Source organism: Canis lupus, chromosome 33 (genome assembly GCF_011100685.1).
Source record: "Canis lupus familiaris isolate Mischka breed German Shepherd chromosome 33, alternate assembly UU_Cfam_GSD_1.0, whole genome shotgun sequence".
Taxonomy (NCBI): domain Eukaryota; kingdom Metazoa; phylum Chordata; class Mammalia; order Carnivora; family Canidae; genus Canis; species Canis lupus.
The window spans coordinates 12,035,377-12,062,481 of NC_049254.1; the positions used below are offsets into that span (position 1 = coordinate 12,035,377).

At 36.1% G+C, this 27,105-nt stretch overlaps 1 protein-coding gene across 3 annotated transcripts in view; it reads right to left on the bottom strand.

The window, feature by feature from the left end:
- CBLB (Cbl proto-oncogene B) overlaps nt 1-27,105 on the bottom strand; it is a 407,079-nt gene that overhangs the window by 274,036 nt on the left and 105,938 nt on the right. Inside the window, exon 1 of one of the 3 annotated variants that reach the window (XM_038582711.1) lies at nt 18,468-18,483. The exons of the other annotated variants lie outside the window; for them this stretch is intronic. The gene's annotated coding sequence lies outside the window, so the exon portion shown is untranslated. Of the gene's footprint in view, nt 1-18,467; nt 18,484-27,105 lie in introns of those variants that run through there. 3 annotated transcript variants of the gene reach the window in all.

Genomic DNA, 27,105 nt, shown 5'->3' on the forward strand with positions numbered 1-27,105 from the left:
TTCCTTTCACCAAAAGTGCATATCTGATTTCCCAAAGCAGAGACTAGAAACATGTGTGGGCAAGTACTCAAAAAAAGCAAGCATTTAACTTTCTAAGCACCCTTATCACTCCAACATCTAGGTTTGGCACGGAATCACAGAACTCAACACAACAGCTGCCTTCACTATCATATGTGCATACTGAATAAGAGATTTCTGCTTTACAAGAAGCTATTTCAGAAAGTCCAACATACAGCTGCTCTATCTTCATATGTCACTCCTTGAAGGAAGTCATTTTACTGACTGTTCTGGACTTTTTTCTTTTTTTGGTCTGTACTCACATACTATAGGTGAATAAAATCCCAAATATATGCTTCCATACTTTCCAAATGTGTTTGTTACTGTTAGTGTTAAGTCATTTGACTCATTCTGCTAAAAGGACGGCTCTCCTATTTCTCGAAGTATCAGTGTTGTAGAGTACCTGCCAAATTGTTTGGCATGGTTATACAACTACTGTTGATAAAGTTCAATTCATAGCCAGGAAATAACAGCCTTCAACTAAGGTTCACAAATGTGAATCTGAAAGTAAACCTATTACTGAGCTCACCTATAATTTAAAGTAAAGAAACTTTCTAAGTTGGAACATGACTTGCACTGAGAACCACAAGATGTCACAGACTTATTTTCTAGTCTGGGAGAAGGGAATTTTGTTTCTAGTTTTTCCTCTCTTAAAAAAAAAAAAAAAACAGCATGTCTTGCGCTCAGAAATATTCATTGTATTTGTGAATTGTTGAGGAAAGCCCTATTTTGGTAGATAAATACTTTACAAATATAGAGCTGAAAAAGCACTATGGATATGCTAATAGATGTCTAATAATTTTTTTAGATGTCTAATAATTATATGTGGAGTGAGATAGTTTCACAAATTTCACAAACTACTATGTTAGTTACGAGTTGAATTTTAATAAAATAGCGCCGGAGGTACAATTGGACTTCAGTAAGATTCATGACCTTAGCTTACTGCTTCTCCTTTTGTCTGGAATACCCTTTGCTCTTTCTCTTCCTCATATGAATATCAAACATCAACACGAACATCACCTGCTCTGTAAAGCCTCTCTTGATTTTACTTCCCCTAAGCACACTGACTACTTTCACTACTCCTTTTTCTGTTTCCTCTGCACCCAGAACATATGTCTGTTGTACATTTTAGCTGCTTTGTTTCATTGATTCTTTTTTTGGCATTAAGTTTCATGAAAGAAGCTAGCATCTTATTCAATTGTGTTTACCTTTGACTTATCTTACTACTGCATGCTAGGGCTAAAGAAGATGAATAAAGCATAGGCCTGCTTGCTCGGAGTGCTTAGGGTGATCAGACCTCTAATAAATGTGGTTACTTGACACCTGGTATTAATAGGTTTCCAAAGATTAAAATTTATTTTCAGTGGAAACTGGCCTTGGGCTCTGGGAAAAAATTAAAAAGTACAATGGGTTTTGTTTCCTTTCTGCTTCTCATTCTATACTTTTCTTCTACTCCTCTGATTCTCAGTCTTCACATTGCCTTCAGGGATTCAAGATCCTTGGAGGAGGTATCTACACTCTATTTGCCCTTCTCAGAAAAGTCTCATGTCCCTCCATCTTCTTTCTCATTTTCTTCTCACTTCAATCTCTCCCCAGTAAAGACCCCATTTTGCAAATGTTTATGCTGGGTATTATTCTGAATATCTGAACAAAGTATAGATATTACCAGTGAGGTATAAATTATGGATGACTTTTGGTGTATCAGTAAGAAGATATTCTAATCAAAAGATGAGTGGACTTATGGGAGATATTATTGTTCCCTTGGATCCTACACTACCAAACAAAAACCTATCCATGTAACTCTCCTTATTATGGCTCCATGATAGGGTAATGAATCCCTTAGATGAGATTCTCTTCCCTGTTACATCCAATTTTTTGAAGGGTAAGAAAATACTATCTGGGATTTGGCTAGACAAGGTAACCAGAGATGACTAATTTAAAGCTTAGTGTTGTCCTTATTTGGCACTAATGTCTACGTTCTTTCTTATATATATATATATCTTAATGACCCCTATTTATTTTTGAACAAGCATATTTAATATATAATTTATAAGTTTTATTAGAGTAGTTTGTATGGGTTGCAAAGAATCTTCTGTATTATACTGAGAATTTTAAGGACTAATTTACCTCCCAATACTACTTGTTTATTTTGGCCAATTCATGAATTATACTTTCTACCAGGAAGGCAGCAAAGAAAAAAAAGAATGATTTATTTAGGTGTTATAAAAAGACAGGTAAAAAGATAGAAAACCCATTTATCATCCATACTTGAAGTTAGGGTGAGGTTCCAATGTAGGGATGTATCTTCAGGAACTGGTTATCCTCCACACTGCAAAGGTCAGTGACAGGCATTGGATCAATTATCCTTGTGGGATTGTCATAATTTCTGCTGCTGGATCCCCAAATTATTGATTACTTGTTCCATGAAATCATGAAGTCTTAGTTGACTATAGTACTGTTTAATCAAACTAGTTATGGCTCATAGCCCTACAATAGTAACCCTCCTCTTCAGTGAGGGCTTTTATATGTAACTTGTGCTTTAGCTACCCTCAAAAACTTGTCCGTCAAAAGGAGATTGTTTCCCCCCTTAATCCATTGCCCACATTTTGTTGCTCCTTGCCCTCCTAAGATCCATTTTAAGAGATGATAGTTACCCAAAATCATAATCAGAATCTACTATTGTTCTTAATTCAGGAAGATAGGCAAATATCAAAACAGTTTATAGTGAATTGATTTGGGTTCCTTCCACTTAATATTATGTCATACACGTTTTCCTATCTTATTTAATATTCCTATAAAATGACTCCCTTAGCTGCCTAATATTCCATAGAATGAAATAGTATGACTTATTTTACCAATCCCAATCTTTAGAAAGAAATTGAATATCCAGCAGTTCACTCTTAATGTTCAGTAAAAATTTAAATACTTAAAATGCACTATGATTTGACTTTTGTTCCATATTTTGTTGATGGCTTAAGTGATGTTTACTCACAAGGCACTAATTGAAACAGTAATTGAAAATGACCTTGGTTAAAAGCTGAGGATACCCTTATCCAATTATGAATTTGCCACCAACTCGGCAACTGAAAAGATACTTTGAAGCCAAGAGAAAATTACCTTGATTTACTTAATTATTTCAATTCATTTTACCAGTGTTCTTAATGTCCTCTTATGTTCTTTCAAAGTTTTTCTTAGCAAATTGAAGTACTGATAAATCTCTGAGCAGAACTATCATTTCAATCATCTATGTAGCTGTGAGAGATCAGTAGGGTGTCCACCACATTAGTAAAAAACATAGGAAATATTAATAAAAAGGAAAATTAATAAAAACAAAAAATGATAGCCACGTATAAGAAAAGAGAGAAACATTTTGTCTCTGCATATCCATTCATCTGCATCATGTATTGCCTTGACAGTTATTTAGAAAGGACTCCTCTCCCCTTGAAAAAGACCATATGGTTTAACATACAAACTTCCAGAAGGTCAGAAAACATAGCATTTCTGTGGAAAACTGCTTTGCACAGGGCTACTTGTTTTGGAGCCAGGAAGCTTGCTTTTAAGGACCCAAGGGGACTATGGGCCTTTTCTGTTGGATTAAGCTCCTGGTATCACTTTCACTATGTTTTTGGCTTTAGCAGAATCTGGAACAGACTGCAGGCTAGAGTGTGTTGGCATGTGTATACAGCTCTACCATCTGTTTCGCTTCTTCAATTCATCAATTTCCTCTACTTATGATCTTGCCCATCACTTAGTCCAGTTATGAAAAACATGTACTCTGAGTATTTTGTCTTTAATTACTTTTATAGATCTTTTCAAAGGAAATTGTGCAGTATTATGTAATGATAAAGTAAAATGTAATTGCAAAAAAACCCCCAGTAAATCATTAAAATTAAATATTTAACCTTCAACTAATTAACAAGTCAGTAGAAGTTGTGGTCTTGGCAGCCTAATTAATAGTTAAGAAAAGGAAGCTGGGCATCACTCTTGACAAAGGCAGGGTCTGCTACTGTTCTGTTGTGAGTTTATTTTTTGTTAATTACTTTAGAATTATGCTAAAAACTTATGAAGTGCTTTCCTCTACATGTATTATTTGAAATATTTAAATGCTAATATGGACCCTTTCTATCTCTTATGAAAGCTGGAAAATAATAGGTCCCTTGAGAGAGGAAATACCACAATTGCTTTCTCGGCCTTTTGGCTAACATCAAGTGAGAAAAGAGCCACTATCATTTCTAATATCTAAAATAACTGGTGAAGCCTGAAAACATTTTGACATTTCAGAAGGGATATATTTATGTTAACATAGTAATTACATTTCTGTCATAGATGACACAAATGTAAGTGTCACTCTGCCAGAGAATTTTCCCAAACTTCTTCAATCCACTGCAAATGACTGCCAGATGGGTAGTATTATCACTCATTCATAGGAGGAAAAAAATCTGGGACAAAGAGTTGCTGGAAGAATCAGAAGGAGTGAAAGACAGCAGCTACAAATATCAAAGAAAAGGGTACATGAATCTTGTATTTGGGATCTTGTAAGTGACCAGAGAAGTTCCCCTGTCATAGTAAAAAAAAGTATTTTAGAAGAATATTAATACGTCACCCACAGAACTGCCTGACAAAGAAACCATAACTTGCCAAACATAATGTAATGTAATTAGACCGCAGTAGAATTAGAAATACAACCTAAACATTCCTGACAAAAATTATCAATTACCAGAAACTGCTCCCCTTCATATCATTTTAGTTTTATTACAAAGACTGCCTTGTGGCCACAAAAAAGTTAAACTAAATTACAAGGTGATGAAAATTCTAAAGGCAGTTAAATTTGTATTTTGTATTTTTCCATTCCTCATAGAACCAAGAAAGGAAATGAGAAAAACGGCATTTAAATCCCTTAATTATTCTGACTATTCAGTAACAATTTTAAATAAGGGTGCAAAATTTGGCTTTACCCTGAAGGCGAGTGCATGATATAAGTGCAAATTTTGCCTACTCCTTGCAGCAAACATTTCCTCTACCTGTTGACATTTGTTGCCATAATGTAAATAATAAATTGTTCTTTTGTCTGATAAGGAGAAGTTTATTAGATTCAAAACCAATTCATTCTACATCTTCCCAGTTTGCCTACCATTTCCCCCTTTTTATTTGGCACCAATCCACAGAAGATGAAAGAGCAGGGAGGATTGTGCAGGAGATGTTTTTAACAGATCATGTCTGAACCTGGGGCACATGATTCCCATTCATGTTCCATTGACTAGAACTCAAAGAGTTGACCACACACAGCTGCAAAAATAGTTTAGATGCATGTATAGTACAGAAAGGAGAAGGTTAGACTTGGTCCTGGGTGGCATTGGTATGCTCCTCCAAAACCTGGAGAATCCTCAGTCTGAGGTAGAGAGAAAATATCAGCAACCAGAGATGGTTTGGAAACAGGTAGTGATAAATCAATACATCAAACTAGAGAGAAGGGCCAACAGAAGACAAAAATAAGGAACAACGGACAGTAGTCTGCAGGGGGAGGTCAAGAGCATGGTTTCAGGATCCATATGATAAAATGCTTGTGATCTGCTAAGGTATGTCTCATTTGGGGGCCCAAGTGTAATGCAAGGGCCTTGGGAACAGAGGTGTCTAAGGAGTCTGGAATAGCCACTGAGGAAGGCCCATTGAATTGGGATCCCTTCTTGCCTTGACTCGTTTTATCTGACCAAGTATGTGTACAGAGACTGCTAATGCTCTCTGTATTGACCTTAGATATGACAGATCTGTCTCCTCCACTGGACTGAAAATTCCACAAAAGACAGGAGTGTATCTTACTAACCTCTGTATTTTTGGGACCTTACATCTCAAGAAATAAAACTAATCTTTGTAGGTCTTTATAAATGAAATGGAACTGCTTCTGGAGGTATATCTTATACATGTCATGTGGCCTCCAACGGGCATGAAATAGGTTATTGTTCATAGGATTTCCTCATTTTTAATAAAATATTACATACTTTTTAGCTTGCAGAATTATTAGCAGAGTTGTTTACAGAATTGGGATCCTCAATATTAAAGCTGATTCCAATTATATGATAATATGTTACCACATCTAAGATGGAAAATGAAATTACTATTCTGCTCCATTAAGTATCTCATATATGTTAAATGTAATATACAAATGAATCCAAGAAATAGGGAAAGGGAAGAAAATAGAATTTCCAGATGGAAAAATAATAATAAAGAGGATATCTCAGAATCTCAAATTACGGTGAAAAAAATGTAAAACATTGAAAGTGACAAAGAGGCATACTTGGATTAACCATCTGAATAGCTTTTGTACTAAAATATTATAATGTTGAATTCTTACTTGAAGCTCAGGTCTAATTTTATATAGAAGAGATTTTACAGAAATTCCCTTTGAAACCACTTTTACTGTAACTGCTCGACCGGAAATGACTGATAATCTTCTATGAATTCCTGTTGAGGTGTCTTGATTTTGTAGGGGAGCAGACGACGGATGTTGATACAGCACTTCAGAGTATATTCTCATAACAATCACATAAGCTATGAATCTGTGTCCCATTTTTAGATGGAGTCACTCTGTGGCGATACAATCTACACTCAGTCTAGAGTCATGTTTCATTTTGGTCTAGGGAACTTTCCACTAGTCCCAGTGAGTCAATTATACATCTTTGAATTTGCAGAGTGAGGGTTTTACCCTCTTTAAAGTATATCAGTCGGTTTACATTCAGCCAATGATTCTTTCATTTTCTTTTCTCATCTCTCAAAAGTACAAAAAATGTGGAGTCTTCTGCCTAAGGTACTAATCCTTACAAATCCCAACTTTATTTCTCTTCTTTTCTCCAAATTTGACTTTCTGTCTCTGCTTTTGTCTTAAATCCATAAAAGCTTGGTTCATCTGTAAATATGTTCTAAGAATTCTCAAGAAACTCATGATAGCTTTTCAATGTTCCTAGGGAACTTTGTGAAGATCACTCAATACTTAAGCAAAATGTATATCAACACAATTTTTCTTTCCTCTTCCCCTTCCTCCCTCCTCTTTTTTTCTTACATTTTATTCAGCTTACTATTATTTGGTTTAAATTTTAACAAAATGTATTTGTTCATTTATTTATCTTCAAGAAAATGCATTTTTTAATGATTTAGATTAGTTTTATTTTTTACTTAAAAAGTTTTTTATTTTAAATTCAATTAGCCAACATACAGTACATCATTAGTTTCAGGTATAGTGTTCAATAATTCAACAGTAATACCCATTGCTCACCACATCTCATGATTTAGATAAATTTTTAAAGAGAAAAAGCAATGCAGTGAAAAGTCTCCATTACACTCCTGTTCCCTCTGGAGGTATATCCAGTAGTTCCCAGCTTTTACTGCCATTCTGCACTTTTCATTATTTTCCCTTTCCTTTATTAATATAAACCTGACCTATGGACTTTGACATATAAAAAGACTATTTCTCTGCCCTTCAAACTTTATTCTTAGTAAAGTGGCAGTGAGATTTACTTGGATATATTGTAATATTTTCATAAAGAAAAGGAAATTGAAGAGATTTATTTCTGTGACAGCAGATACATTAGTAATAAATGTAAGATATACTGAATCTTTGACAAAAATTTTAATTTAATATAAAAACTTATTCTTTATACAATTTATTTCAATATTGGGTTATCATGGAAGTGACTGTCTAAGAGTAAAAATGGAGCTGATATCAAATCCATTCAATCCATATCAAACTAGAGTTGATATCTAATCTATTATTTTCCTTGAAGCAGAGCCATAACTGGAACACAGATGCAAATTAAATGATGGGAAAGACCATTATTGTGATATTTGAATACCTTCCTGGGTCCCTGAGGGTCATGGCTTGTCTCCAGCCAATTTCTTCTGCTCTTCCCTACACCATCCCCACCCTTCTGGCCAGAGCTTGGGCCCATTCTTAACCCTACCCATTGATCATTTCAAGAAACCTCTGTTTACTGTGCAGCACCCAGGGAAAATATACTCCACAAGTCCAGCTTGTATATTTGGCAGATTAAACTTGACATTATCATAAAAAAAATCCTCAGTGAGCAATATAATATAGAAGGGCAGAATTTTGTTCTTAAAGAGCTTTTTGAATTTAAGAAATGTTTTATTATTATAAAAACATTTTATTATCTCTCCTGGAGAAAGACTTGCAAACCCAGCAGAAGAAGAAAAAGGAAGTGAAAGAAAAGGAGGAAGGAGGGAGAAGATGCATTTCTATTTTTATAGCAATTATTTGGAATCAGGAAGACGTGCTTTGGAAGACCCCAATCCACTATTTACTAATTGGTGAAATTTTAACTTGTTCCTCAGCATTCTCATCTATAAAATAAGAATAATTATAGTACCAATTTTTGAAAAGATTTATTTATTAATTTTGGGTGGGGCAGAGGGAGAGAGAGAATCTTGAAGCAGACTCCCTGCTGAGCATAGAGCCCCACACAGGGCTCAATCCCAGGACTCTGATCATGACCTGTGCCCAAATCAGGAGTCGGCCCTTCCTCAACTGAGCCACCCAGGTGCCCCTATAATACCTGTTTTAAAGATGGAAAAGTGCTTTGCAAACTGTAAAGTGTCAAAATAGTTGTTCTTAGTTTGAAGCTGCAATTCTATTCTTTCCTACTTCTTTTAGTAAGTTAATAAGTTCAATCAGAGAAACCTGGCTTTGGAATCACTGTCATGTTAACTAGTACACATGGCATCTTTGTGCAGATTCTAGAAAGGTGCTCCTCCCAGTAGATGTTAGCATCGTGGAGGAATAGCTTGGCAGATATGGCATCTTTGTCTGATCTAAGTGCCTCATTCAGATAACTCCGCATTATTTTGCAGATTGAGATGGTCCAGACTTCAGTTCTTACACACTTGGCCTGTGCTTTTGTGCAGGACAAAACCTGCAGGATTGTGGGCTGGGGTTTGGATCAAGGACTTTATGGAAGTAATCTAGTCTAGTTCATTTTCTCTAGAGGACCCGTGTAGAGTGTGGAACTCATTCATTTCGTTTCTGGCTTGCTGTATCTCTACCTTTAACTCCCAAATATTAATCCAGATGCCTTTCTTTCAATCCATAGGATATATTTCCATATGGAAACTCCTAAATAACTGGAAACTACCATCGAGTTTTCCCTAGGACATTGTGTAGTGGACCTAATTGGTGGTTGATGTCCTCTTTATTTCTACTAGGACTCTTGATTTTGCTTGAGTATCTACTCCTTCCCTCATCTGTCATTATGTCTTAGAGGAACGTAACCTCTCTTAGTTCTGGGGTGTCCTGGATAGAGTAGGCCATTAGATAGGCCTACCCCTTTGCAAATGATGTGTCAACGAATGGTCATGAGACACAATTCTGACCAATGCAGTCACAAACGGAATCCTCTGGGAAAAGCTTTCATTCTCTTTTTCTCAGTTGTGAGCCATAGGAAGAGATATTCTCTGAGTTTGATGCCTTGATCTGGCATTACCATGTGACAGCTGTTTTAATTCTAGACTTCTTGTTATGTGAGAAATGCAATTTCTTATTTTTTACGTCAATCTCAGTTGGAGTTGCTATGGCTTACACCCAAGGGCATTGTAACTGATGAGTACATACTTTGCAGGTGACGCAAACTCAGTGTTTTTTTCTCTTAATAGTTTATCCACATGCTTTTTCCTAAGCCCAGATTGTCCAGATTTCTTTCTTCTGGACACTTTTAACCTGTGGGAGCCTGAGAGTGAATGCAATTACTCCTTGTGCAATGCCCAGTTCAGACTGCTGACTCATGTTGACATGTCAATTCAAAGTCCCAAGATGTTTTTGCACTTGCTTTTGGGATATCATGTCTCCTTTACCCTGCAACAGGGCAAGTCTTTGATTAATAATGTGCATAATTTAAGAAGTTATCTTGATTAAATTATATCTGGTTGCATTCAGTCTATCATATTATTCTGTTGAGATGCTATGGAAATACTTCCTGGAGGTCTATGCACTTGCTGTCTCTTCCCCCTTCAGACCATTCCTAGATATGTTAAATAACTTTTGTCTTTGTCTTTGTTGACAAAAACATTGATTCAAAAAAGCTTGAGAAGAAATCTCTGCATTGAATTATTTTAAAATTTTTCTTCTAATTGACACAGTGCTACTAGTAAGCTTTTTTCATAAACTTTCACAACCACTTAAAAATCTGATGCAGTATATGATTTAGTTCATTTATCTTTCCTGTATTCCATAAATGCTATCTATCGCTTTCCTCTGATCAAAAAGGATTTTTTTAAGCACTAGTATTTTAGTCTAGTATTTGGTTTTAAAATATATTTTAAATTTTAAAATACAAACATTTTCATCAGTCATGATTCATTCTTAATGAGTACAGGCTAATCTTTACTAACCAACTAATTATTTTCTTAACCTCTTTCGATAGACCATCTACAATTTTTTCTAGGGTGGTCATAACATAAATAGCAACATCAAATTTCCCATTATTCTGGAAACTTGTAAGATCATTTATCTGACCCCAATCTTTAGATACCAGGTATCTGTTTCACTATTCTTCATAGCTTATTGCAAGAACTATAGCGAGCTCATTGAAATGCAATCTCAGTTCCCCGAAGGGTAATTAATCTTGGCTAGAAGGCTAAACCTCAATTTAGAGTGTCTAGATGCCTCTCAGGTATTCATGGACTTTAATACTTTCATACTCATGCTTGTTCTGTCATTTCCATTCCGAAGAATAATCTTTTTTGATGCAACAGATAATTGAGTACAGTGATTAAAAGCACGAGTTCTGGAGTTAAGCTACTTGAGTTCAAATCCTGGCTCTGCCAGTTACTAACTACGTGTTTAGACACAAGTTACATAACCTCTTTAAATTTCAATTTCCCCGTTTGTGAGAAAGGGGATGATAATACATACCCATAATGGTGTTGGGTTTAGATTTAAATGAGATAATCTGCTAAAAGTACCTGGTCTGATGCCTAGCCCACGGATGGCAACTCAGCAGTGTGGTTTATGCAGAGAAGATACAGAAGATATATGAGCTATTATATTCTAGTTGTAATAACTAATATCATTGCTTTTAAGTAATAGATCTGTGGTTTCTTATTCTTCTCGTACCAAGCAAATATCTTTCACAAGTTGTAGCTTATTATTGGTGCTAGCTTTCTTACATTGTTCTCAGGGGTCTTATTGAGGTGAATTCCTCTGTCTATCTTTGCATAGCTTTACAGACACTATGGTTTATTTTGCTGTCCTCTTTAAATCTCTCTTTTTTTTTTTCTCACAAAGGGCATTTGCAGCTAATAGTCATAGTTTTATTTGTTAGCAAAAACTTTTTCTTCTTGAATCAGATCATGATATCTGCCTCTAACTTTGTGAAATGTGCTTTCCTAAATTAGGACTTACTACATGCTCAGTGCCCCCCACCCCCACTTCTAAGTTAACATCTTATTTGTTCCAGGTTTCTATCTCTTCCAGGATATGAAACGATTTCTCATGGTTGATCTGAATTAAGTCTGGAGTGCCTTTTGTAACTCAAAACATCCATCTTGTGGAAAGCAAAATTGCCTACAAGACACTTTAGGAATTTATCACATGTGAACTTTAGCCAAATTAAAACTGTATTTTTCCAGAAGATCAAGTCCTTTACTTCTATCTACAGTAGCTCTCTTCCTGTTGAGCAAAGAAAATTCTTACATTGCTGTGTTCTTGCCACGAGTATCACCTCTTTGAATTCTAGAGAGATGCAGTGTTTGGATACTTCCTGTCATAGAATTCGAAGCTGGACTTTTTTTCATTTATTATTCCCTTTTTTGCTCCATTATTCAGTTGTGTGGGACCCTACTATCTGATTGTAATTACCTTTTTGTCCTTCTGTTTTCTCCTATCAAGCGAGTCTTCATTTTATCTTTTGTGTCATAAAAAGTTGTCTATTTCTCTTTAATATATTGTCTCCATTCTCTCTCTGGGGTTGTACCAGGGCTACTTTGAACTAATGAAGGGAAAAAAGTAAAATAGTCTTAATATTCTGCATTTCTATTTAACTGAGAGTTCTCAGTTCTCTTCCTGATTTTGTATGAAGGCTTGGTGCTAAATCTTGACCAGCTGCATGAAAATATAATTGCATCAGAACTTCCATTTCAGTTAATATTTTTATTTTTATTTTTTTAAAATTTATTTATTTATGATAGTCACAGAGAGAGAGAGAGGCAGAGACACAGGCAGAGGGAGAAGCAGGCTCCATGCACCGGGAGCCCGACGTGGGATTCGATCCCGGGTCTCCAGGATCGCGCCCTGGGCCAAAGGCAGGCGCCAAACCGCTGCGCCACCTGGGGATCCCCAGTTAATATTTTTTAAAAAGATAGATGCTTCTTTTGATATATCAATTTCTATTCCTAATATATTTCTTTGAAGCCATGTCTCCTGTTGACTTTTTTTCTCCTGAGATGATAAGACTGATCTTTTCTGCCATAGGAGAGGCTGGAGTATAGAGGAATTCCCTTCCCCCAACTAGATACATTTTCAGAATTGTGCTCTGCTGTTCCAGCATGATTTCCCCTGACCAATAGGACTTTAGGATGAAGAAGGCTCTAGCTATGTTCCACAGTGGTTACTCTTTCCTTCCCCTGACTAGTGCCAAGAGGGATTGTTCTTATAGCTGGACCATGAGAACCTGGTAGGATTCTGGAGGAAAAGTCCATTGAAGTGCTGAGTCCCCTCTTAGGACTGAGGCCTCTACACTTACCTCACCTTCAGACTCGTCTCCATCACACTTAGCCTCCAGCAAGTCCTCAGAATGGTACCTTACCTGTTCCTGTTAATGGTTTTAGCAGCTTTATGAAGGTAAGCAAGTAACCTCTTTGTATAATCCATGGGTTTGGACAAATGCATCATGACATGTATTCAGCAGTGTACTATCATACAGAATAGCTTCTATGCCCTAAGTATCCTCTGCGTCCAACCTATTCATCCCTCCCTCTCCCCAACCCTTGGAAACCAGTGACCTTTTTGATGTCAATTATTCCCTTCTTGGAACTTGCCTTTCATGTCGTATCTAAAAAGTCATTGCTGAGGCACCTGGGTGGCTCAGTTGGTTAAACATCTGACTCTTGATTTTAGCTCAGATCATGATCTCAGGTTCATGGAATGGGGAGCCCCATGTCAGGCTCCTCAATCAGCAGAGCGGCTGATGGAGATTCTTTCTTTCCCCCTCCCTCTGCCCTTCCCTGTCCACTCTCTTTCTAAGATAAATAGATAAATCTTTAAAACAGTTTTTTTAAAAAATAAAAAGTCATTGCCATACCCAAGATCATCTAGGTTTTCGCCTATGTTTTCTTTTAGGAAAAAACATTTTTTATGTTTTACATTTGGGTCTATGATCCATTTTGAGGTAATTTTTGTGAAGGGTTTAAGGTCTGTACCTAGATTTTTTTGTTTTTTTGCATATGAGTATCCAATTGTTCCAGCACCACCATTTGTTGAAATGACTATTTTTGCTCCTTTGTACTACTTGTGCAATTTTGTCAAAAACCAGTTGAATATATATATATATATTTTTTTTTTATATATTTATTTATATTTATGTATCTTGAGAGATACAGAGACAGAGGCAGAGGCACAAGCAGAGAGAGAGGCAGAGAGAGAGAAGCAGGCTCCATGCAGGGAGTCTGATGTGGGACTAGATCCTGGATCTCTAGGATCATGCCCTGGGCCGAAGGAAGGCACCAAACTGCTGAGCCACCCAGGTGTCCCAACCAGTTGACTATATTGATGTGAATCTATTTCTAGATTCTATTCTGTTACCTTACAGTAAGTCTTGAAGTAGGTAGTCTCAGTATGCCCAACTTTGTTCTCTTTCAGAATTGTGTTGGCTATTCTGGGTCTTTTTCCTCTTTATATAAACTTTAGACTCCGTTTGTTCATATCCAGAAAATAACTTGCTGGAATTTTTATTGGGATTTCATTGAATCCTTAGGTTAAGTTGGGAAGAACGATGTATGGACAATGTTGATTGATTTTTATTAATTAATTAATTAATTTATTTATTTTGTTGATTGATTTTTAACTGTTAAACCAACCTTGCTCAGTCATGATCTATTATCATTTTTATATACCGCTTAATTCGATTAATTAAAATTTGTTAATTTTTAAATCGATGTGCATTGGTGATACTAGTTTGCAGTTTTCTTTCCTGTTAATGTCTTTATCTAAGTTTGCTGTTATAGAAATACTGACCTCAATGCATAATTTGGTAAATATGCTCTCCTTTTTAAGGATCTGAAGACATTTATGTAGAATTGCTATTATTTCTTCCTTAAATAATGGGTGGAATTTCTCTGTGAAACAATACAGGACTTTTCTTAATAGGGAATGTTTTGAGCTACAAATTAAATTTCTTCAATAAATATAAGGCTATTTACTTTTTGTTTCTTTTTTCTTGATGAATTTGGTAATTTGTATCTTTCAAAGCATTTGTCCATTTAATATAAATTTTTAAATTTATTGGTCTAATTTGTGATATTTTAAAACTCTCTTTTATATCTGTAGCATTGGGATGCCTGGGTGGCTCAGCAGTTGAGTGTCTGCTTTCAGCTCAGGGCATGATCCCAGGATTTGGGATAGAGTCCCACATTGGGCTCCTTGCAGGGTGCCTGCTTCTCCCTCTATGTCTCTGCCTCTCTCACAAATAAATAAATAAAATCTTTAAAAAATAATAATAATATCTGTAGAATCTATTGTGATGTCACATCTCTGATTCCTGATAATGGTTATATATATATATATATATATATAATCTTCCTTTTCTTTCTGTATAGGTCTGGCTAGAGATTTACTTATTTTATTGATCTCATTTTCTTTATTGTTTTTCTGCTATTTTATTGATTTCCATTTTCATCTTGATTATTTTCTTTTTTCTGCTTTCTTTGGACTGTTCTTTTTCTAGTTTATTTTTTAAAAAAATTTATTTAAATTCAATTTGCCAACATAAAGTATAATACCCAGTGCTCATCTCATTGTGTGCTTTTTCTAGTTTCTTAAGGTAAAAGTTAAGTCCATTTTGATGTGAACTTTCTCTTTTCTAATATGGAGAATTTGATATATATTTCTCTTTAATAACTCTTTCAACTGCATCCTACAAATTTTTGTCATGTTTTCATTATTTAGTTAAAAATATGTTCTACATGAGAGACTTCCAACTCTGGGAAACGAACAAGGGGTGGTAGAAAGGGAGGTGGGCGGGGGTTGGGGGTGACTGGGTGACGGGCACTGAGGGGGGCACTTGATGGGATGAGCACTGGGTGTTATTCTATATGTTGGCAAATTGAACACCAATAAAAAATAAATTTAAAAAAATATGCTCTAATTTCCCTTTTCATTTATAGACACTTAGACACTTTGTTTATTTAGAAGTGTGTTACTTCATTTTCAAATATTTGGGGATTTTCCAGATATTTTCCTGTTGTCAGTTTCTAAATTAATTCAATTGTGATTAGTGAACATGGTTTATACATCTTGAGTCCTTTTAAATTTATTGAAATTTGTGTTATGGCCAACATATGGTCATCTTGCTAAATTAATTTTGTAAAGAGATATTGTGAATAACTACAATCAGTGTTTTATCTCTGCTTTCGTTTCTGCTCTGCCCCAAAAGATGAGGAAAGATTTAGATTTCTTTTAGATTTAGATTTCTTTTTTCATTTGTTTATTTTGCATTCTAAAAAAAATCACTTTGTTGTGATATGATATTTTTTTCTTTCTAAAAGCTTATTTTGGATTATACTATCCTCATGATACCTACTGATATTTTTTAGTTAACATATCTTATCTCTCTTAAAATTTGTCTACATGCTTTCCTTTTGAAGCTTGATGCCACACCTATTTTTAAACCATTTTATGATGTGCCCCTAGCACTACATAATGTATGTTTTTAGAGGTATAATTCAGGTATGGCACTGGGTTAGTTAATAATCCCTTTAGCTCTATAGCAAACATTTTTACTTGGAAGTTTTCATCTGATGTTATTTTCCTACCATTATTTTTTAATTTTTCCTTTATGTATTCATCACTTCACTGATATATAACCTCCCTAGGATTAATATAACTTTATTTTTGCAGGAAAAATAAATTTAAAATGGACTTTTAGATGTTAGGACTATTTTAAGGAATATGTTTTTGTAGGTAACTATTTTTTGACCTGAATTATTGTTTAATACTAGTAACATAACTTACTAGGAAGTTCTTAAAACAAGAAAGGCCCTGCAGTTCAAGAGAATTTTTTTTGCTGGTGAAATTATACACATAAAGATTTGCAATGTCTGCAAATATTGCATGGTATTCAAACTAAAGCTTTTATTTGAATCTAAGACAAGTCTATTAGTATTTTTTCATTGTCTATTAAGAGTCCCAAATCTTTGATATCTGATATTCTGGTCTTTTCTTCTTCTACATCAATGCTAGTAAAACCACCACAAACCAGGTGTGTATGAATACAAATACTATAGATGTGTGTGAATATGTATTACCTTTAAAAACACAAAGACAAAATACAAAGTTTAAAGGGTGCTGCATTCACTTTTGAATGTGAGGGTGAGTCATGCTTTTGATTTTATCTCTAGGATCCAGAGAATTGCCAGAGGCAATGCTATTTAAGAAAAGAAGAAACGCATCTTCAAAAAGCTTCCCAGACTCTATTCCTATTTTTTCTTTTCTCATGGTTTTATTTCATTCCCCAGCCCAAACTTTCTATGGCACTTGAAAACTAATATCACTAAAACATTTGAACATATAGTACTGTTTTAGTGTCTTTTATCTCAAATTAGAGAAATAGAGGGATAGAATCAATTACTTTAGGTTGCTCTATTTAATCCTGCAAATCAGAAATGCAATAGAAATCATGTCTTGAATCCCATAAAATTCAAAGGACCAGGGAATATTTTTTCAGGTATCTGCAACTATTAAAAATTACACAAGTGATATATTTTTGTTAGAAATAACAACAAATATTTTCTATAATTATATCATTAGAGATGATGACTGTCAATGTTTCGATTTGTAAACCATTACAGATAACAGATAAATGCGTCAATTTATTTAAGTAGCTAATTCTACCAAATTCACCAAATTTCCAATATATTTTTCCTCCTCTCTCCCTGACATAATATATCCAGTCATTAGCAAAGATTGTTGCTTCTACATTTTGAATATATCTAGTACCAGACTAATTCCCTATACTGCCCCACATCCTGTTCTAAATCACTGTCGTCTACCAATAACACAGTAGCCTTCTAGCTGGTTTACTCTTCCTTTCTTGACCCTTGCAGACTCCTCCTCATGACAAGAAATTGATCACTTAAAAACATAAATCAAGTCACACGGCTCTGTTACTTTCTTCCCTCCGATGGCTTTTCATTTGACTCAGAGTAAAGACAACATTACAATGGCCTGGAAGAGCTTGTATGATGAACTGTTTACCATTTCCATGACTTCAGATCTATCCAACTCTTCCTTACTCCCCTCCAGCTTCACAGGCTTCCTTGTTATGAAAAAATATCATGCATGGTCCTGCTAAATAAGCTTTTTAAAAAATTTTTTCTGGGCTGTTCCTTTTGTGTGAAGTGATCTTTGCTCGGAGGCACATGTGGCTGAATATCTCACTTCCTTTGTGTCTCTGCTTCAGTGTTTCGTATTTTTTATCGGAGAGGCTTTCTCAGGCCACCCCCTATAAATTAAGACCCTTTCCCTATCCTCCTTCCGCTGCTTTCTCTTTGTAGCATTTATCACTCCTGATTGATATATACCTCCTTGTTTCTGTTTGTCTTTTCACTTTATCTTGCTCACTTTTGCTGTTCTGTATCTGGAACATCACATATCACATCATGGGCACCCAGGGATTATTTGTTGAGAAAATCGAATAGTTATAGATAAAACAACTCTAAGTTCTGGTTTGGGTAAATATAAAGATATATAGAAGAAAAAAGCAATGGATTGTTCTCATCAGAACTATTCCAGAGCTCCCAGGTATTCCTGGGAGCTTTCCTGGGAACTACAGGAAAAATAACCAATCCAAGACTTAGAAAAGTTAGCTGAAATTCAGTTATCTGGATTTTGGAATGCATTTTCTTACAGAAACAATGCAATAAAGGCAATGAGATTTGAAGCCAGGATACCAAATTCATGTTACAACCCATGTAATAGCTGAAAGACTGTGGTAGCTCCAAGTACCCTCCTATCCCCAGCCCCAATTTTCATAGCATTCTTGAGTCATATCTCACAGCTTTTCTGGGACCTGAGTTCACTTACTGACTAGTGAAATATTATTAAGGTTTTAGGGGCTGGAAGCAGGGTCTCTTTGCCTGAAGAATACCTAAATGAATTTTGAGGAAAGGTATACTAGCCTGCTTGGGCTGCCTACCAAATACCATGGACTAGGTTCGGGAGCGAGAAGTCCAAGATGAAGGTGGCAGCAGGGTTGGTGTCTGGGGATGCCCTTCTCCTTGGGTTGCAGATTACCGCTTTGTCACTGTGTCCTCATGCAGCCTTTCCTTTGTGCTCCTGCACAAAGAGAAAGATCTCTGATGTCTCTTCCTTTTCTTATAAAGACACCAATCCTATCATAACGAAGAACCACTCTTATGACCTCACTTAACCTTTATTATTTCTTTATAGGCCCTATATAGCACATTAGGGCTTAGGGTTTCAATCTATGAATTTGGGGAGGGGACAAAATTCCATCTATAACAAAAAGCTTTGCACACGAAAGTGGGGGAGTGGTCTGAGAAAGTAGTCTAACAGCTGAACACAGGGGAGTGGCCTGCCTGGGTGAGGGATACCTGGATACCTACAGCAGATGGCCATCTTGGTGCATGGAGCCTTAAGAGAAGTTTGGTAAATCTCCTACCACCTGTGCTTAATTCCCTAGACATTTCAAATCTAAGCAGCTGCTGTTTATCATCCCTCCCTCCTCTCAGCTGGCAAACCTTGACAAGGACAGGCTGTTTACCCTGACAGTGTTTTTTAGGGACAATCTAAGCTTGAAAATTTTTTCTAGTTATTCCAGGTTACCAACACCAAAAACACCTGGAGAGAATATTAGAAATGTAGTCCCTAGACACCTAGTTCAGGCCTACTATCTCAGAATTTCTAGGGCTGGGGCCCTACAATTAGTAGCCATAACAATTAGCCCTAGCATCATTTATGTACACCAAAGTTCAAGAGCCACTGAAGACTTTTGGACACATTGGTGTTTCGCTATATCACAATTTTAATTGTCTTTCTCCCACCATCCCTCCCTTTCTTTCCTCATTACTTCCTTTATTCCTCCATTTTTCCCCTGCTTGAAGTCCTAAGCCAGGACTTTAAATTATATATGTATTTTACTAGGAAAATACGTATGTTAACATATTCACAAAATTGGGCAGCATAAGAAAGTGAATATTGCAGGAATGTGGAGAAATGCTAAGCAGCCAGCTAAGGAAGGAAAAACACATAAAATAGGGGTTACAGATCATAAGATCTCTCGAGGGAAGAAAGATGTGATCAAGACAGGCAGGATTTCTGCTCAGAAGATGCTAGCCTCAACATTAATTAAGAGGCAGGCAGTTCCTTTATTGGAAAGAGGGTGAAAAGTTTGGAAGGGGAAGATAGAGCAGATATGTTTGATATATGTTCCATTTATCTGATTGTTTTGTTTTGTTTTGTTCTTGTGTTTAGAAGCTATTAAGCAGGAGGGACCTTCAGTAGAGGCAAGAGCCTCCAGCTGGCTTGTATGCAGAGACTGTTGATAAGAGCTCCTAAGCCTCAAGAAGATCTGATCAATTGCTTAAAAGGAACACTTTTTTTCTCTCTTTCTTCTAGGGCTAGTGGTACCAACCACCTTAGATAAAGCGAGTAGTACTTTCCAGCCAGAAAGAGAAAACTGGGTTTAGAAAGCATTCTAATCAGTTCAAACTGAGCCCCTCTGATTGCTACAGGTATCATGTGTGATTCCAGAACAGATTGTTTGACAGGCTCTTCAAATTTTGCATTATTACACAAAGACTCTCTGATGCATGGATTTTATCCCAACCCTGTAAGCAAAATTTGGAAAATGGGATGAGATGGTATCAGAGGCGATATTCTCTGCACTCCCCGCCCCCTTTCTTTTTTTACCTGAAAAGAGACACACTTTTAAGTGATTTGGTTATCTAAGGGATACTCTCCTTGCCCTGTCACCTAGCTTTGTGACCTCAATCCCACTTATTAAGTGCAGCGCAGAGACCTTGTCTGAACACTCTCAACTTATGGTTTGTCCCAGGAGATTCATTACAAAGAACCATAACTGGCTAAGACTAAACTCCAGGCAAACCATAATTACACAGCTGAGGTCAAGAGAGAATTACATAGAGAGGCACATTGCCCCAGGTCTTCCAGCTTCACACGTCACTGATGCAGGGGATTCAAGTGGGTCAGTGACTCTTGGCATGACCTTCAATTGGTTTATTTCTCTGGACTGATTTTTCTCCCTAATTCTAAGTATCTTATGTTGTTATTTGAGTTATCTTCCTAAATAATTGTTTGATTAATAACCTTCTTCTTGCCTAGAAATTGAATTCCCAATATTTTTTTAGGTATATTTGACTATCTAAAAACTGAGTCTTAAAAATCTGGTTCACAGATCTGTAGCATCAGCATCACTTGAGTATTTTCTGGAAATGCAAATTCTCAGGCCTCATTTTAATTGTACAAAATCAGAATTTCTGGAAAATGGGATCCAGTGATTTGGTAAAGTTCCAGGTAATTGTAATGCGCTAAAATTTCAGAAGCCCTGCTAAACCCTAATAACCCACCTTTCTGAATTTACTATCTTCCATTTCCTCTCCACTTACAAATTTGACTATGGTTCTCTAAATGACCTCCATATTTGTTATTCCCTATTTGTTTATGGAATATCCTTAGATTGGAATAAAGTTTTTCCATCTATGCCACTTGGATCCTACTGATTGTTTAAGGTCCAACTCAAATGACAGTCTTTCCCCAATGCACTATTTACATTTGGGGCTGGAGGTAATTCACTGCTGTGGGGGGCTACCCTGTGTATTCTAGAAAGTTTCACAGCACCCCTAGCCTGAACCCACCAGATGCCAGTGCTAACCCCAGTTTTGACAACCAAGAATGTTTCCAGACATTGTCCAATTGTGAACAGGGGAAAAAAATATCTCCTGGTTGAGAATCAGGGGTACACCCTGTCATTCTTTTATTTCAGACTCCATTTCTTCATTTTCTGTGTTTCTGGAGAGATTGGGCTCTTATTATTTTGCTAAATCAGAATTGGAAAGTCATACTGTTTTTTTTAAGAATAAAAAATGAGTTTTTATATGGGGGTATATAAGTCTTCTTGACTTATATAGTTAAAAGTTTTCAAAAAACTATAAAATGATATGAATATGTGAGACATGGACTTCATCTTTTGTGATACTTCTTTATGCCATTCATTCATTAAAAAAAAACTGATCACTTTACCACATTTCAGTTGCTACATAGTTTGGCTTAATTAGGTTCCCGGGAGCTAAATGGATAGACCAGGTGTAGTTAGGAGCTGTTACTAACCTTTTTTTAGTAAAAGACAGATACTGGGAGTGAGAATAAACTCAGTGTATGTTTGGAGGATGAAATTCAGTCAAGTGACCAGACAATAGTGACAGAGGGCATGGGGCATTGTGATAGTTAATTTTATATATTAGCTTGAAGGATGTTTTTGGAGGGGATTAACATTTAAATTGGTGAGCTGTGAGTAAGCAGATGGCCCTTCATAAAACTTGAAGGTGTAAAGAGAACAAAAAGACTGGCCTTCCTGAATAAAAGTGAATTTTCCAGCAGACTGCGTTCAGAGGGAAACTACATCATCTACTATCCTAGGTCTCCAGCCTGCTGGCCCACATTGCAGAGTTTGGCCTCACTAACCTTCCTAATCATGTGAGCCAATTCCTTATAATACATCTAATGAAATCTATCTATCCTATCATATTGGATCTATTTCTCTGAAAAACCCAGATTAATACAGGCATCCAAGAAAAATTGGTAAATGAAGCTGGCAGACCATGGGTCAACTATTGATTGATGGACAAGGTTCTATGGAGAGGCTGTTGGGATACAGTCATAGGGATTTCAAAAACAGGAGGCTTTTAGAAACCCAGGCAGTTAATTAACGTTGGTGTAGTCTTTCAGTATGTATGATACCCAACACCCCTCTTTTGTGGGTAAAGAAATTGGCAAATAAGGTATGGTCCTAAAGATTTGTCAGGGCAGTAATTTGGATCAGGAAACACATGAGATTAAGGCTTGGATCCTGAAGAGCAAGGTAGGTAATGGTTTAAAGAAACTTCTTAAATTGTATGATACTGGGTATATCATAATCATTATAAGAATCACTAAGCAATAAACCTAATAGGTTTTTTTATTTTTTATTTTTACAGAGTGGACACAGGAGTCAGAGAATCACAGAAGTTGAATGACTTGCCTAGTACATGATGGTTTATCAGTGGTAGGCCTAATATTCATTCTTAGAGGAGGCAATTATTAGTGGCTAACTACCTGTGCTCTTTACTGAAAATATCTTTGCAGCTTCTAAAGTCCACACTGAAAAGGTCTCTTTTTGGAGGGAAAAACACCAGAAAACTGGCACTTTTATTTGTTTAAAGTACTTTATGCAATTAATGTGTTTTAATTCTTGATTTAAAAGAAAGAGATCAGCTCCCATCTGGTAGCCTAATATATTTTCAGGGATCATTATAAATCTCATAAAGCTCAATTATAAGTAGACATATTGAACTCAGTTCATAAAGATATTGATCTTTTGAGAACTTTGAACTATTAACAATATGTTCTGAAATAGTGTTCTTATTTGTAACAAGAAATTGTTTCCAACCTCACAAGGCTTTCTGTGTTCAGAATAGTATCAACAGAACACCGGGGGACTTACCCATTTTATTTGCTGCCACTTTTCCTGGGCCCTACCTACTTTTCTGCCTTTTTCTTTAAATAGTTAGGGAGTGCTAGCATCATCCGCTCTTCCCTGCCATCACAGAACTGAAGAGTGGTTTCCAGACCCAAAAATGCTATGGATGGTGAAAACACAGTCTTGAGCCACATCCTCTTGAAGATTCTGATTCAGTGGGTCTGAAATGGGCCTAAGAATTTGCATTTTTGCATTGCGCTAGTCACTCAAAGTAATTGTAATGTCAAAGGATGGTGACAATTATGAACATAAACAATAGCCCCAGCTCCTCATATACTAATAAGGTGCAGCTGACAAAAACATTAAAAACTTTGGTGTAAACAAAAGTGTAAAAGCTTTGGGGAAAACAATTTTTACTACTAAGTTCAGTCCCTTGCTTCTTTCCTTCTCCTCTAAAACCTTCACTTCTCTTTCCTTTCTTCTTTCAGAGCCTCCTCAAAGTTATCACTATATGGGAAGGCTTTAGGAGGTAGTCAAAGAAGATGCCATCACTTCAACTATTCTCAATTGTCACTTCAAATATTTAGTTTTGGTGCCAATACATATTTAACCAAAGGTGATACCAAAGTATAGCTTTGAATTATTTAGTTTACTTAAGGGAAAGGTAAAATTCCCAGTTTTCAAAAAAAAAAAGAATGGCATCTCATATATGTCATCTTTCAATTTGCTTGATGCTTTGCAAGGATGACTTGTAAATAACTACTGCACAAATTTAACATCCTTAGGTTGAATGAGTCAGAGGAAAATATTTCCGTTTGTAAGCCAGAATGATCACTTGTTGGAAAAGAGGAGGGAGATTCCTGAAAACTCTGTGCTTGTAATAGGAGTGTGGTACGAAGCCAAAGAAGAAATGACACTTCCAAGAAAAACAATTAGCAGCAGGCAAAATCAGAAAGGCATTAACAAAGGAAAAATCACAAATACAGAGATATATACAGTAGATGGAGGAATTTTCAGGGCAGTTTGTATACCTACATAAAAACAGAGATGCAGTGAGTATTCTCAAGCAAAATAATTCACTAGGCTTGAGAGAAGATGGTGGGTACTAATAGAAAGAAGAAAATGTTGGATTTTTAAGAGCAATAAAAATGGCCTGTGTATTAGTTTGCTGGGACTGTTGTAATCACAGATTGGATGGTTTCTTTTTTCTTTTTTTTTTTTTTTTAAATTTTTTTTTTTTTTTTATTTATGATAGTTACAGAGAGAGAGAGAGAGAGAGAGAGAGAGAGGCAGAGACACAGGCAGAGGGAGAAGCAGGCTCCATGCACCAGGAGCCCGATGTGGGATTCGATCCCGGGTCTCCAGGATCGTGCCCTGGGCCAAAGGCAGGCACTAAACCGCTGCACCACCCAGGGATCCCCCAGATTGGATGGTTTAAACTACAGATATGTATTTTCTCCAGTCCAGGAGGCTAGAAGTCCATGATTAAGGTGTTGGAGGGTTAATTTTGTCTCAGTCCTCTCTCCTCGGTTTACAGATGACCATCTTCTCCTGTGCCTTCACTTCATCTTCCCTCTGTGTGTGTCTATGTCCTAATCTCCTCTTAAAAGGACACCAGTCATACTGGATTAGGGCTCACTTTAGTGATCTCATTTTAAGAAAATTATCTCTTTAAAGACCCTATATTCAAACATGGTTGCTTCTGAGGTATTGGGGTTGGAATGTCAACATATGAATTTGCGGGGGGTGCGGGGGAGGAGGATAATTCGGCCCACAATAGTCTGTTTCAATGCCGCATCTTTTTATATCATCAAAATCTGCTCCACCTATGTAAAAATAGCTATGAACTTGGGGTCTTAGATTAATTTTGACACTTCAGTTTTGGAGGATCAAATAGCTATCAGAATTACTCCAGTTTTGGCTATCACCCACCCCATCCTGCTTCTGTCACTTTGTCCAACAGAAATCTTGGCATAATAGCAGTTTGGTGCCCACAGACAGATTTCAGGGCAGAGATAGCATACAAGAGTTAATTTACTGCAATCAAGCATTAGACAGCCCAGCAATGCTAGAAGATTAATTTCTTGCCAACAAACTCACAAAAGTGCTATCATGATGACTTGTCTTATGGGGCATGATAAAAGTTCATGGTCATGTACATTTGTGCTATTCACTGTCAATGGGGGGTAGAGGAAATAGAATGTAAACCATCTGGTACTCTGCAAAGGACCCTGGAGACTCTCACTGAGGTTTTCTCATGTGCCAGGTAATGTGTAAAACTTCTGACGCACAAGTATCCCATTTAATCCATGCAGTAACCTTATAAAGTTGACTCTTTATAGTTAAGTCCAGTTTTAGCAACTTGTCCAAGGTCATATAGATTTTTAAAACAGCTTCATTAAGGTAAAATGACATACATAAACTGTATATATCCAAAGTATATGATCTAATATGTTTTGAAATGTATATATGTCTCTGAAACTACTTGTGTAATCAATGCACTGAACATATCACCCCAAGAATCCCCTTAATGCTCCTTTGTAATCCCTCCCTCCTTCATTTCCCTGCGACCACCAATCCTTGACATATCCCCAGGCAACCACTAATCTGTGTTCCGTCACTATATTAGTATGCATTTCCTAGAATTTCTTTCAAATGGAATCATATAGTATGTATTATTTTTTTATATTGTTTGGCTTCTTTCACTCAAGATATCACTAAAGATATTTTGAAATTAATTCCTGTTATTCTATATATCAATAGTTTATTTTTTTATTGCAGTGTAGCATTCCATTGTAGAGAAACACCATAATTTGTGTATCCACTCATCTGTTATTGGACATTTGTGTTGTTTCTAGCTTGGGGTTGTTACAAATAAAGCTGGTATAAACATTTTTTTATACAAGTCTTTGTGTAGACATATGGTTTTACTTCCTTTGGAAAATACCTAGAAGTGGAATGGCTAGATCATGTGGTAGGTGTTATATAATTGAGTCTTGCCTTTTTTTGACTGATCTGACAATGTCTGTGGTTACTTGGAGTGTTTAGACCATTTATACTTAATGTAATTATTAATATGGTTAGGTTTAAGTCTATGACCTTGTTTTTTTTTTTTTTTTTTCCTATTTGTCTCATCTGAACTTTGTTCCTTTTCCTTCTTTTTCTCTTTTTGGCATGATCGAATATTCTTTATGATTTAATTTTATCTCCTTTGTCATCTTATTACCTATACAGGGCAGTAGTAAAGCTCATTTGTTCCCCATGTACCTTGTTTTGCCTGATGCCCTGTGTCATAAAAACTATTTTTTTTCCATATACTTTGTTTGGTTTTAATGGTTGTTTCAGGTAGAACAGGAAACCTAGACCCTGTTATTCTCTCTTGGCTGGAAGATTCTCATGTCTATACACTATATAGGTTTTAAGCAGCATCTTAGAACTGGAAGCTGAGTCTCTCTTATCCATTACATTATACTGACAATCAGCTAAGGAACCCAGAGTTCCACTCCAATGTCTCTCAGGTCACCTTTCTGTAGTTTTTATTCCCTAAAAATTGGCTCTTGGAGTTTATTACTGTCCTCTATGAATATATATTTACATACAGCATTTTTTTTGCCCTATCTTCTGTAAGAACAGCCCTGGTTAAATGTTGAATGTGATTAATAAATAAGTGATATATATATTAAAATGAAAAACAAACAGGGACCAGCCTTCAAAATCCCCTGAGCAGACAAAATCAGTTTAGTCATTCAAACAAAGATTAATTTAGCTTATTTTGCAAGACTAATTTGACCTGGGTCACTTTTTGTTTATGCCTCTGAAAATCATAAGCAAAACTTAAACTGTTTCCCAAGGTTGATCAGAGATAACCATTGACCAATTCCCTACCAGTTAAGAAAATTCTAATTTTATAACCAGTTACTTTGTTCTCAGTATATAAGCCACTTTATAAAATATATCTCTGAGCCTCATTCCGTGTTTTGATTTGAGTGCTCCCAATTTGCAAACTGTCTTTTTGGTGTGTGCACAATAAACATTTACTAATTACTACTTTGGTGAGTCACTAGCTTTAATTCTGTGATTTCTGAACTTTTGACAGGTGTTTGTTAGGAATTCATGC